Genomic DNA, 14,005 nt, shown 5'->3' with positions numbered 1-14,005 from the left:
CTACTATACACTACTACTACTACTACACTACTACACTACTACTATCTATATCATTATATCTATATATCTATACTACTACTACTACTACTATTACTACTCACTATTATTATATATTACTTACTCACTATACTACTACATACTACTATATTACTACTACTACTACACTACACTACTACTACACACTACATTATATACTACTACTACTATACTACTACTACTTACTACTACTTACTACTACTATCTACTACTATATTATTTACTACTACTACTACTATACTCTACTACTACTACTACTACTACATACTACTACTACTACTACTACTACTACTACTACTACTACTACTACTACTACTACTACTACTACTACTATATTATTATTATATTACTACTACTACTACTACTACTACTACTACTATATATACTATCTACTACTACTACTACACTACTACTACTAATACTACTACTACTACTACTATACTACTACTACTAATACTACTACTACTACTACTACTACTATAATTATTACTATACTACTACTACTACTACTACTACTACTACTACACTACTACTACTCTACTATATACTACTACTATATTACTAACTATACTACTAATACACTACTAATTATTACTACTACTACTACACTATATTATACTACTACTCTACAACTAACAAACTATACTACATACTACTACTACTACTTACTACATACTTAACTACTACTACTACTACTACTACTACTACAACTACTACACTACTACTATTTACTACTACTATCTATATACTACTACTCAACTACTACACTACTACTACTATATATACTACTACTACTACTACTACTACACTACTATATACTACTACTTACTACTACACTACTACTACTACTACTACTACTACTACTACTACTACTACTACTACTACTACTACTACTACGACTACTACTGCAAAAAAAAAAAAAAAAAAAAATAAGCAAAAAACAAAAAAAAAAAACAAACAAAAAAAGACAAAAAACAAAAACAAATACAAAATAAATAAATAAAAACAAACTTTCCATAATATGGACTGGAAAAATAAATTTATATAAAAGGCTAGGTGTGCTTATGCAAACAAATAAATGGGGAAACAACAAAATATAATCAATGGCGAGTAATGATGATGTATTGTATGTGTAAGCAGTCATAGTAATGGTGGTTGTTGTCGTTATTGACAGCTTATTTCCGGACATAAATCCCCCCCCCCCCCCCCCCACTCCTTTCCATTACCATCAATAAACAACAAAGAAGAAGGAGAGGCAAGGCGATATGGAATACATTACGATCACTATGACCACTCAGCAATGTGTGTGTGCTCTCGAAGCTCGGAGAAATAGATAACAGTGTAAAATTGAATGTAAGCTTTAAAAAAATGACAATATTGCTGCTCGAAGCTCGAAGCTCGAAGAAATAAATAACAGTGTAAAATTGAATGTAATCTTTAATTAATTTGATAAACGAAAATAGAACATGTGGACGTTTCGGGTTTCACCTTTATCAACAAAACAGGAAGAATGAAACACTACAGACAAAATAGTCATTTATATATATAGCTGTATAAAGAACTTATTTATTTCATTTTGAAAACTAGAAGTTTTTAGAATTATAAGCAGGGAGGTCTGTTCTAGGCTTGATTTGAGTTGACGGCTGTCTGTATAGATAGTATGCGCTTGGCTAAGAAGCTCAAAACATTGCCATCCGGAAGTATAGATAGTTCGAAGATGACGTCACTCAGGTCTTTGTTATTGTTTTTTTGCCATCCGCGTTTATGAGTAATGCTCACTGAACTGTATTAAACTGACTATAAACGTTCGTGGATACATACAGTTTTGTGTGTTGGTCCGTTATACTTCCGGATAGCAATGTTATGAGCTTCTTAGCCAAGCGCATACTATCTATAACGGACCAACACAAAAAGCTATGTGTAACCATGAACTTTTATAGTCTGGTTAATAGAGTTTAGTGAGAATCACTCACAAACGCGGATGGCAAAATACAATAACAAAGACTTGAGTGACGTCATCTTCATTCTATCTATACCTGTTATGTTGGGACAGCGTGGTCAGCGGTACGGTCTTTGCTTCTAACCCAAAAGGTACCGAGTTCGACTACTCTCCACGCTGTGTGGCCTTGAGCAAATCGCCTCGACCTAGCTCAATACGCTTCAACAGTCATGACGTCACTTCCCTCGTAATGACGCATGGTAACTTAGCAACTGGCTCTAAACTATCGGAACAATGGCGGAAGCCCTTATGAAATATTTCTCCGACGACCATAAAAGTGTATCCAAAGGAGAAAAGCATTATAAATATGATCATGTTGTGACTTTTATACATTCTGATCACATTACATATGAAAAGTTCTAGCCAGAATGAAGAATAAAAAGTGCCGATTTTCTTTGTTTAGAACCACGATGGCCGCCGTTTCTGGGCGACGTGACATCAGACTGTTGAATCCAATTTGCGGCGCTGCACATGACTGACGTCTGGGTTATTCCAATCTTCCCCTTGGAATAGACCCTTAAGACAGATTTGTCCTTGGGGATGAATTATGGGAATTATTTAAAAAAAAACAAATGTATGTATGTATTAAAGAAAAAATTCTTTGATATGGTGAACACTTTGTTTATGTCATGTTTGTGACGCTTTTATTTCAGTTAGGTTATTGAATGTGCAAAATGGTGTAAAATCAAGTCGTATTGCCTTTGGCATTGCTTTCCAAAGAATATTTTATCTGCACACATTTTTGCAATGTCGAAAGTTCGTTGGGTTAAATTCTTAGCATTGTATCGTTTTGATTCAATGTAAGGGATATGAAAATGATTTAATGCATGGAGTAGGTAATAAATTAACCTTTCAAATGATCTATGACGGTGCGTAATGCTTGGATTGTATGAAAAGATATAAAGGAGGTAATGAATAGGAATTGATTTTACCACATGACTATATATATATATATATATATATATATATATATATATATATATATATATATATATATATATATATATATATGTTATTGTTATTTTATTATATATTTATTTATATTTTGTGTATGTGTGTAAAAGTTAAAAACTAAAATAAAAAAAATTGAGTTTTTATAAAACTCAATATCCACTAAACGTGCTCGAGCGCTTTACAAGTGGTCCCTGGCCAAGAACTACATTTAACATTTAGGACGGGACATGAAGCCTGTTAGACGATATTACAATTTGTTTTAAAGAAACAACGCTGTTAACGGCCAGGTACTCATTTTACACCTGAGTACGGTGGGTAAAGAGTCTTTTCCAAGGATTCAACAAGCGTGGTGACGGACGGTCGCTCGAAAATCCGGCTGGTCCTATAAAGGTAGGTCTGATAACATTGTAGGGTTGTGGAAATTGATTTTTTTTAAAAATAGGTTTCTTTATGTTATATATGAATGATAATGATAAGTATAGAGTATTTATCATTAATGCTAATAATAATAATTGTTGCAGAACTTCATTTTTACATTAAACATTTGGGGGGGGGGGGGGGGGGGTATTCAGATGTCGATTGCGTCCATTTTTTCGTGGCATTCGATGTTTTTGAGTTGAGATCTGCGTTGTAGTCTTTTTTCCCCTTTTTCTTCTGGCTTTTAAACGTGTATATTATTGTTTTCTTGTACATGTATAAGCTGTATCAACAAATCTCCGCTCTACTCTAGCGCATAATTTGTCGTCTCTAGCACACTTTGTAGCATAATTTGTCGTCTCTAGCACACTTTGTAGCATAATTTGTCGTCTCTAGCACACTTTGTAGCATAATTTGTCGTCTCTAGCACACTTTGTAGCATAATTTGTCGTCTCTAGCACACTTTGTAGCATAATTTGTCGTCTCTAGCACACTTTGTAGCATAATTTGTCGTCTCTAGCACACTTTGTAGCATAATTTGTCGTCTCTAGCACACTTTGTAGCATAATTTGTCGTCTCTAGCACACTTTGTAGCATAATTTGTCGTCTCTAGCACACTTTGTAGCATAATTTGTCGTCTCTAGCACACTTTGTAGCATAATTTGTCGTCTCTAGCACACTTTGTAGCATAATTTCACCTTTTATTTTTTGTATTTGTTGCAAATTTGGGAGGGGGGGGGGATGGCATTTTCCTGGAGGGACAGAATAGCTATGACAGACGTAGCTGCCGAACCTGAAAACGGCAGTTTCTAACATACGTCTACCACCTTCCCCCCCCCCCCCCCACCCCTACCTCCTCCCTTTTTTAAAAATCAATCGATGAGTATAAAAAAATAAATAGGTTTTTTTTAGGAGTCAAAGTGTACTTAAACTTTTTCGCCAGTGCATAATAATAGAACTAGTCGATCTAATGACACAATCAGCCTGACCAATGAAGTGAGACCAGCAATAACTTTATAGAACAAAAGGCTTCAGTCAAAATCGATTTGAAATCGATTTGAACTCAATTCTCTAAAATTGAAGTAAAATATGCTTGTGAAATAAATGCTTTTTATCTTAATGTAATTATTCTGGGCTTGAATGGAGTGTGTGTGTGTGTGTGTGTGTGTGTGTGTAGGTGGGTGGATGTGTGTGTGTGTGTTTTCTTTGTGTTTTCGACAAAATCAGTTTAATTTCTCATTATATTGGCAGTAGTTAGTTATGATCTACACCTAATCACATCGAAACATTTTCACACACTCCTGACAAGGTATCGAATACGTCATAAAATAAAAAGGCTGAACTGACAAGACTGCCGTACTCTGGAAAAACCCATGTTTTAATATTTGGCCAGAAAACTCGTCCTTCAAATATCGATCGATTTGTATGACTCTCATCTTGGCAAACACTCTTAAACCCGGGACTTCGCTGAAGACATTATGGAGGGGAGGGGAAGAAGAAGAAGAAGAAGAAGAAGAAGAAGAAGAAGAAGAAGAAGAAGAAGAAGAAGAAGAAGAAGAAGAAGAAGAAGAAGAAGAAGAAGAAGTCCTTCGTCCTACACCGTCTTTCATGTTGGCATGGGGGGGGGGTGGGGGGAGGGAGGAGAGAGAGAGAGAGAGAGAGAGAGAAAGAGAGAGAGAGAGAGAGAGAGAGAGAGAGAGAGAGAGGGGATAGGGGAGGAAGAAGGGAGGGAGGGGGGATGTATTGAGCATGGTGGTTAATTGCCATAAAATATTCATGTCTTGGCTCGACACACTCACGTGACCTTGCATAAATACACAGTCATGTCACAATTGCCTTTACAACATACGTGCAGATATGAGGGAGAGGAGAGAGAGAGAGAGAGAGAGAGAGAGAGAGGGATAGAGGAGAGGGGGGGGGGAGACAATGAGAAATATAGAGAGGTAGAGAGATATTGAATGAGAATGTGAAATATAGGAGAGAAGGAAAGTAACATAAAGAAAGTAAGAGAGAGAGAGAGAGAGAGAGAGAGAGAGAGAGAGAGAGAGAGAGAGAGAGAGAGAGAGAGAGAGAGAGAGAGAGACTATTAGGACATGGCTGAGTGGATAATTCATTGCAATGTTACGTAAGCGACTCGGGTTCAATTTCTGTTTTCAAACTATATGAACGTCGTTACTATCAATGAATACGAAAATAGCAGCGACGCCTATTGAAAAAAAAAAAATAATACACGTGACCACGGCCTCAAAACTTCTTGTTTTTGTGTTTTTCAATTTAGTTTGAACGATATTATGTATATGTGTGTGTGTGTGTGGGGGGGGGGGGGGGGGGGGGGGGGGGGGGGGGGGGGGGGGGAGGGGAGGGGGGATTTAGGTGCTGAAAACTTGATCAATAGTTAGAAGGCATAAGCTGTGAGATTCAGTTTCTATATTTTATTGAAGACGAAAGTGTTTGTGTCTTAACCAGATAAGTGCCGGACTATGGAAAGACAAGAATTTAAAAATTTGGCCAGAAAACTCGTCCTTCAATCATCGATCGATTTAACTAACCTGGGATTTTAAGGAATACCTCGCGATGACCCAGGTTTGAGAGGGTCCCCCCCCCCCCCCCCCAATGACGAGAGTCATTTAAATCGATCGATATTTGAAGGACGAGTTTTATGGCCAAATTTTAAAAAACTGTTTTTTCTAGAATACAGCTGTTAACTGGTAAAATGGGATTTCAAACTATGTACATACATACACTATAATGTGCTCTTGGAATCTTGAGCTTTGAGATTTTTATTTTTTTTATATATACAGAGCAATATCCACTAAACTTGTTCAAAGCGCTTTACAAGGGGTCCCTGGCCAACAGGAACACGAGGACGAGACATGACGCCTGTCAGGCGATATTATTTTTTTTTTCGGACAGAGACAACGCTGTTACATGTATAATGCTGCTGTTGGCTAGGGACCTCTTGTAAACCGCCTTGAGCACGTTAAGTGGAAATTTTCGATATAGAATAAATACCAAAGTAATTACAGAAAAGTAGATTTATGTCTCCTTTATGTCTTACTTTTCTCTAGGGGATTGGGAGGGGTTGGTGTAATGGGTGTCTGTACCAATGAATGTATTCATGTGTGCGTGTGTGTGTGTGTGTGTGTGTGTGTGTGTGTGTGTGTGTGAGTTGGGAAGTGGGGACAGGCTATAAACATATAAATTATTTATTCTATGCAATCCAGATGTAAGAATACCAATGGTAGGTCGCAAGAAGTCAATAATATAAAGAAATCTTTCCAGGACCTTCAAAAAATATCTCTAGCTCTATAATTTGGTCACCTCGGTTGTTTCCCATGAGTGTGTCTATGTGTTTGTTTGTTTTTGTATGTGTGTGTATGTGTGTTTGAAAATATTTATGTGTGTGTTTGTGTATGTGTGTGTGTATGTGTATATGAGTGTTTGTGTATGTGTGTGTATGTATGTGTGTGTGTGTGCATGTGCGTGTTGGGAAGTGGGGGCAGGCTATAACCATACAAATGCCTATGTAATCCAATACCAAAGGTATGCCACAAGAAGTCATATAATAATATAATGAAATCTTTCCAGGGCCTCAAAAAAGTATCTCTATAATTGGGTGCCTTAGGCAGTTCCCATGTGTGTGTGTGTGTGTGTGTGTGTGTGTGTGTTTGTGTGTGTTTGTATTGGGAGGTGGGGACAGGCTATAAACATATATGTGTCTATGTAATCCATTAGTATACCATAAATACCAATGGTATGTCGCAAGAAGTCAATTATATAAAGAAATATTTCCAGGGCTTTCTACAAAATGTTCCTCTATAATTAAATTTGGTCGCCTTGAGTGTTTCCCATGGATGTGTATATATATATGTGTGTGTGTGTGTTTGTTTGTATGTGTCTTTGTTTGTTTGTGTGTGTGAGCGTGTGTGTATGTAGCCTATGTGTGTGTGTTTGTTTGTTTGTGTGTGTATGTGTGTGTATGTGTGCATTTGGAATTGGGGGCATGCTATAAACATATCAAAAATTGTTTGTATCCAATGTCAAATGTTCGTATACTAGTGATGGTCTGTCTATGTCGCAAGAAGTCAGTAATATAGAGAAATATTTCCAGGGCCTTATAAGAACGAAATAATTAGTCACTCCGGTTCTTTCCCACGTGATATGTTTGATATCAGGCCGTCCCGCCGATTTCACACTTGGATGACTAAAGTCATTTTTTCTCCATGATAAAATTTCTAAAATTATTCTTCTCGTTTTATCTTAGGCTTTGCAGGCGGCAAATCATTAACCCTTTCGTGGCGAGTACAGAAGCAACGAAATTGACGTCACTCGCGAAGTCCCAGGTTTGAGAGTTTTTGCCAAGATGAGGGTCATTTAAATCGATCGATATTTGAAGGACGAGATTTCTGGCCAAATTTCTGGCCAAATTTTTAAATATGGGTTTTTTCTAGAGTACGGCAGTATAATCGTTCAGCTCCATTTAATTTTAACGTGCAATTTTGTTCAGCGTGACAAAGAGAAAGAACACAAAAAGAATTCATAAATCTTTGAAAAGCTCCGATCTAAATTAGGGAATCGAGAGTCATAAACTATGTCATGAAAGCTGGACACGTCACTAAACGTTCAGTCAAAGAAATACCTGAATGCAGGGATACAGAATATTATGTTTGATATTTGTGACTCTCCGTCTCAAAACGGTATTATGTCGGGATGATTCATAACCCAAAAATGTAAATGTAGAGATAGAATGATGAGAAATTGGACATTAGAAGTTTTGCAAAGCAATAAATAGTATTTATATTCCGCCATGACGTAGAGAAAATAAACCCAAGTTTGATATTTGTGGCTATGAATTCAATTTCCCTAACTGAGTGTATCCCGACATACTACCGCTTTGAGACGGTGGGTCACATTTTACTTTGTGTGCCATGTTAGTTGTTGGGGTTTTCCCTTTTAGACGGCCTACGTGTGGGATGCTCAATGCACGTTACAAATACATATAGATAGTTCGAAGATGACGTCACTCAGGTCTTTGTTATTGTATTTTGCTATCCGCGTTTATGAGTAATGCTCACTGAACGGTATTAACCCGACTATAAACGTTCATGGATACACACAGTTTTGTGTTTTGGTCCGTTATACTTCCGGATGGCAATGTTATGAGCTTCTTAGCCAAGCTAAGTTACATATATAAAACGTATACTACAATGGTATCATTAACAGCAGTGTATGTAATATCGTATCAATATCATGAACATGTAACGGTAAAAATGTAGTGCTTTAACAATGATTTAAAACTATCAATAGATTTTGCTTCTCTTATCCTTCTGGGCAGGTCATTCAGTCTACACAAGGGGCCCAGCGTGATTGAAAAAACAAACAAAAACAAAAACAAAAAAAAAAAAAACAAAGGAAAAAAAAAAAAAAGAAAGAACTAACAGCAACGCCTCTGCAAAGCGTTCCCTTGGATTAACCACGCTCTATGCCATTCAAAATGCTTAATTTATTCCCCAAAAATGTTAATTTCGTTAAGAACAAGTCGCCAGTTAGGTGTCATTTTGTTCAAAAGTCATGTACTCTGAGTACTCATTCATACATGTGTCGAGTGCGATCAGAAAACGGTGATCAGGATTTTAGTACTCTTCTATTAAGAACATGGGCAATAACGAGTATTTAAACCATGCCACCACCTAGACAAAGGTGACAAATCATCAACATATCGAATAATAATCCGTTGCTTAACATTGATGTCAAAACCAAAACCATAAATTTCTTCCTTTCATTGAATATAAAAATATTACTGAGGAGATAGAGTGAATGTGGTTTAGAAAAAAATGAAAACAAATATATCTAGTTTGATAAATAAATAGATAAAATAAATACATAAATGAATAAATAAATAAATAGGTCAATAAATTGTGACTGGATGAATAAAAAATAAATGAATAAATAAATGAATCAATAAATCAATAAATGAATAAATAAATTCTGAATGAATAAGAGGAAATACATATATATATATATATATATATATATATATATATATATATATATATATATATATATATATATATATATATGAATAAATAAATATATGATTGGAACGCACCATATTGAACGTATAAAAGGAAATTAAAACAATGAATGTTATAAAATCAAATTTAAAATATAGAATTCAACTTTAATCAAATAGATTAATAAATGACTTCTAACAAATGATATGATTGCTTTATTTGTGTACGGGAATGGTGTCACGTGACTGACGGGAATGGAAATCAATGGAGAAATGTAAAATTACCGATGAGGGTGGGGACACAGGGGTAAAGGAGGGGTGGGTGAACAATTATATTATGGGATGTGAAACGTGGAGTTGGGTAGGGTGGGGGGGGGGGGGGGGGGGGGGGGCAGGCAAGGGAAGCAATGTTTGTCATGGATGGAAGACTTTTGGTGTCGACAAGGGAGGGTACCTGGATTGGTTGTCATTATAGAATTTATCAATATGATTCGTCAGGAATGAATAAATGAATGAATTAATGCATGAATGAATGAATGAATGAATGAATGAATGAATGAATGAATGAATGAATGAGTCAGAACTGCTTGGTAATGTGACATTGCAACTTTTCTCCATTGATGCTATGCGTTTAGGAAAGATTCTCGTAACATCCGCCAGTTGGGTATAACGTACCAACACACACAATGATGTGTGACCGGAAAGGTTTATAGTCTGATTCATACAATTTGGTGATATCTCGTCATTAAAATGATCGTCTATAAACAATAACAAAGACTTGAGATATCTACATCAATTTCGTTCTTTCTTACCCAATTGAGACTTTTTTTATGTTTCAAGGCGTGTCGACTTTACTTTATTTTCATAAGACGCGTAATGGTGTTATGCGTTTATCCAAAATACTCACAACATCCACCAGCCTTCTTCTTCTTCTTCTTCTTCTTCTTCTTCTTCTTCTTCTTCTTCTTCTTCTTCTCCTCCTCCTCCTCCTCCTCCTCCTCCTCCTCCTCCTCCTCCTCCTCCTCCTCCTTCTTCTTCTTCTTCTTCGTCATCTCCTTCTCCTCCTCATTATCCTCCTCCTCTTTTTCATCTTCTTCTTGTCCTCCTCCTCCTCCTCCTCCTCCTCCTCCTCCTCCTCCTCCTCCTCCTCCTCCTCCTCCTCCTCCTTCTTCTTCTTCTTCTTCTTCTTCTTCTTCTTCTTCGTCATCTCCTTCTCCTCCTCATTATCCTCCTCCTCTTTTTCATCTTCTTCTTGTCCTTCCTCCTCCCTCCTCCTCCTCCTCCTCCTCTCCTTCTTCTTCTTCTTCTCTTCTCTTCTCTTCTTCTTCTTCTTCTTTCTTCTTCTTCTTCTTCCTTACTTCTTCTCTTCTTTCTTCTTCTTCTTCTTCTTCTTCTTCTTCTTCTTCTTCTTCTTCTCTCTACTTCTTCTTCTCTTCTTCTTTTCTTCTTCTTCTTCTTCTTCTTCTCTTCTTCTTCTTCTTCTTCTTCTTCTTCTTCTTTCTTCTTCTTCTTCTTCTTCTTCTTCTTCTTCTTCTTCTCTTTCTTCTTCTTCTTCATCTTCTTCTTCTTCTTCTTCTTCTTCTTCTTTTCTTTTCTTCTCTTCTTCTTCTTCATTCTTCTTTGTCTCTTCTAATAACGTACTTCGTGTCTTCGTTATGGTGAAACCTCAAGTGGATGAGGACGTATACATACATTGATTCTAGTAAAACTGTAATATGTTCATTTCATGTCCATGTCAGGTTTATGTCATACCATATTCGGTCATGTTCTTGATGTTTCGTACTATGAAACACAACAATGAAGATTTAGAGATTGTTGTTGTTTTGTTTATTTATTTATGTCTGTGTTTGTTTATTTTGTTATTACCTGAGGCAATTGTCCTATTTAACTAATTATTAAGCAGCCGTAAACAAACGGGTATTCTTGTGTTTTCAGTATTAATTGTTTATAATGAAATCAAGGGAGAGAATTGAGTGGTGACCGTATACATAAATAAACGGGTATTCTTGTGTTTTCAGTATTAATTGTTTATAATGAAATCAAGGGAGAGAATTGAGTGGTGACCGTATACATAAATAAACGGGTATTCTTGTGTTTTCAGTATTAATTGTTTATAATGAAATCAAGGGAGAGAATTGAGTGGTGACCGTATACATAAATAAACGGGTATTCTTGTGTTTTCAATGTTAATTGTTTATAATGAAATCAAGGGAGAGAATTGAGTGGTGACCGTATACATAAATAAACGGGTATTCTTGTGTTTTCAATGTTAATTGTTTATAATGAAATCAAGGGAGAGAATTGAGTGGTGACCGTATACATAAATAAACGGGTATTCTTGTGTTTTCAGTATTAATTGTTTATAATGAAATCAAGGGAGAGAATTGAGTGGTGACCGTATTCTCTGGACTCCGGTCAATTAAATTACGAATGTTGATAAAAAATAACAATAGAAAGAACGAAATGTACGTCATTCATCTCTTTGCTATTGTTTTTAGACAGTTTTTTGGTGATTACTTTTCACTAAATTGTATCAATCATACTATAAATGTTCAAGGTTACACACATAGTATTATGTGTTGGAACATCATACCCGGCTGACGGATGTTGTGAATATTTTATCCAAACGTATAGCGTCAATATGAATTGCCCGGATTAGAAAGGAATTATTCGATTCGCATGAAAATATCAACTTCCTCCTCGTCATTATCATTATTATTATTATGATTATTATTATGATTATTATTATTATTATCATTATTATTATTATTATTATTATTATTATTATTATTATTATTTTTATTATTATTATCATCATCATCATCATCATCATTATTATTATTATTATTATTATTATTATTATTATTATTATTATTATTATATTATTATTATTATTATGATTATTATTATTATGATGATGATGATGATTATTATTATTATTATTATTATTATTATTATTATTATTATTATTATTATTATTATTATTATTATTATTATTATTATTATTATTGAGAAGGTGAAACTAGAATTTATAGACAGAAATGAATATCAGTCTTAAGTTGGTTAAGAGATTTAACAGGAGAAAGAATGTAGTCATAGAGTGTTAAAACCAAAACTATCATATTATTGATCAGATTTACTTTTATGTAACTCTTTGCAATCACAATCATCCTAACATAGTACCGCCTCCATACGAAGGGTCACATATAAAACAAACACATTCGAGATTTTATATAGCGCAATATCCTCTAAGCTTACTAAAAGCGCTTTACAAAGGGACCTTGACCAAGAGCAGCACCTAATATGTAGAACGAGACATGACGCCTGTTAGGCGATATTACAATTTTTTTCCTGAAAGAGACAATGCTGTTCACGGCCAGGTATTCATTTTACACCTAAGTACAGTGAGAGAAAGTGAGTAAAGAGCGTTTTACAAAAACTCAAATTATGCGCTGCTGAAAGCGGGGCTTGATCCCAGGACCTTCTGAACCGACAGCGAGTGTCATACCACAAGACCACATAAGCCATTTATATTATTATAACTCACCTTGCATCACCAAACTGTCCTGTCGTTGTCCTGTCGTCCCGAATGAAATTATCCCAATAACTGAACACCGTGCACAATACACAGAAGGCATCAACTCATATAAATTTCACTTTAGCCAGGAATCTATAAATCAACGTTAACAATGTAAAAAAAGATGTCGCCCCTAATCTCCACTCCCCCCCCCCCCCCCCCACACCCACTCCTCCCCCCTCCCCATCCCAACTTTTTGTCAAAAACTCTTAAACCTGAGACGTCTCTAAAGTTTCAGATTTCAGATATTTTAACAAGTGTTTGGGGCATCTTGGTTAATAGATCTAAATTTTGAGTAGATGTTTACAAACCAAAATGTAGTGGAAAAAAAGAACCCGAAAAAAAAAACAAAAAAAAAAAAACAATAACAGCAAAAAAACAAAAACTAATAAAACCAAAACAAACCAAAAAAAACAAAACAAACACACCCAAACAAAACAAATCGAACACTTGCCTATTGTCTGCCTACAGTTAGATCACACGAAATGTTCCAATGAAAACACAAATTTCAGACTCTTAAGTATAAAAGGTTGCCAAAAATTGATTTTTAAAAATATAACAACTGCTGTACCTCTCACCCAAGTAACTTTGTGTGTTTGTTTGTTTGTGTGTTTGTTTGTAACCTTTCGATCTACGCCTTACTAAAGACACGGAATGAGAAGCCTATTGTTAAATTGACAAAGGCACCACGAGAACGGGAGAGCTAGGAGACACACACACTAAAAGCTCCAATGAAAACACAAATAAATTTCAGACTCTAAGTATGAATGATAGCCAAACATTGATTTTAAAAATACGTTATATTATAACAATAAATTCGGTACCCCTAACCCAGTCACTTTTGATGGTTTGTAGTAAATTTTCGACCTAAGCGTCTACGTCTTACTAATAAATAATAACGTGAAGTCGAATGTAAGTTTCAATTTAATTACAAAAACAGATCAAATGAACGTTTCGGGTTTCCCCTTTATCAACAAAACAGGATGAATGAAACACCACAGCTGAATGA

General features: G+C 35.5%; 1 protein-coding gene across 10 annotated transcripts in view; it reads right to left on the bottom strand.

Annotated features, from left to right (window-relative positions):
• The window catches only part of LOC144959121 (uncharacterized), a 105,336-nt gene that overhangs the window by 91,022 nt on the left and 309 nt on the right, over positions 1-14,005 (bottom strand). The window contains exon 1 of one of the 10 annotated variants that reach the window (XM_078891555.1): positions 13,568-13,594. The exons of 8 other annotated variants lie outside the window; for them this stretch is intronic. The gene's annotated coding sequence lies outside the window, so the exon portion shown is untranslated. Of the gene's footprint in view, positions 1-13,450; positions 13,595-14,005 lie in introns of those variants that run through there. One more of the 10 variants, XM_078891550.1, reaches the window with a different exon arrangement.

This window comes from Berghia stephanieae, chromosome 13, assembly GCF_034508935.2.
Source record: "Berghia stephanieae isolate SIO BIC M18660-M18661 chromosome 13, UCSD_Bste_1.3, whole genome shotgun sequence".
In the NCBI taxonomy this organism is placed as follows: Eukaryota; Metazoa; Mollusca; class Gastropoda; order Nudibranchia; family Aeolidiidae; genus Berghia; species Berghia stephanieae.
This window is presented reverse-complemented; position numbering and strand designations above follow the sequence as displayed.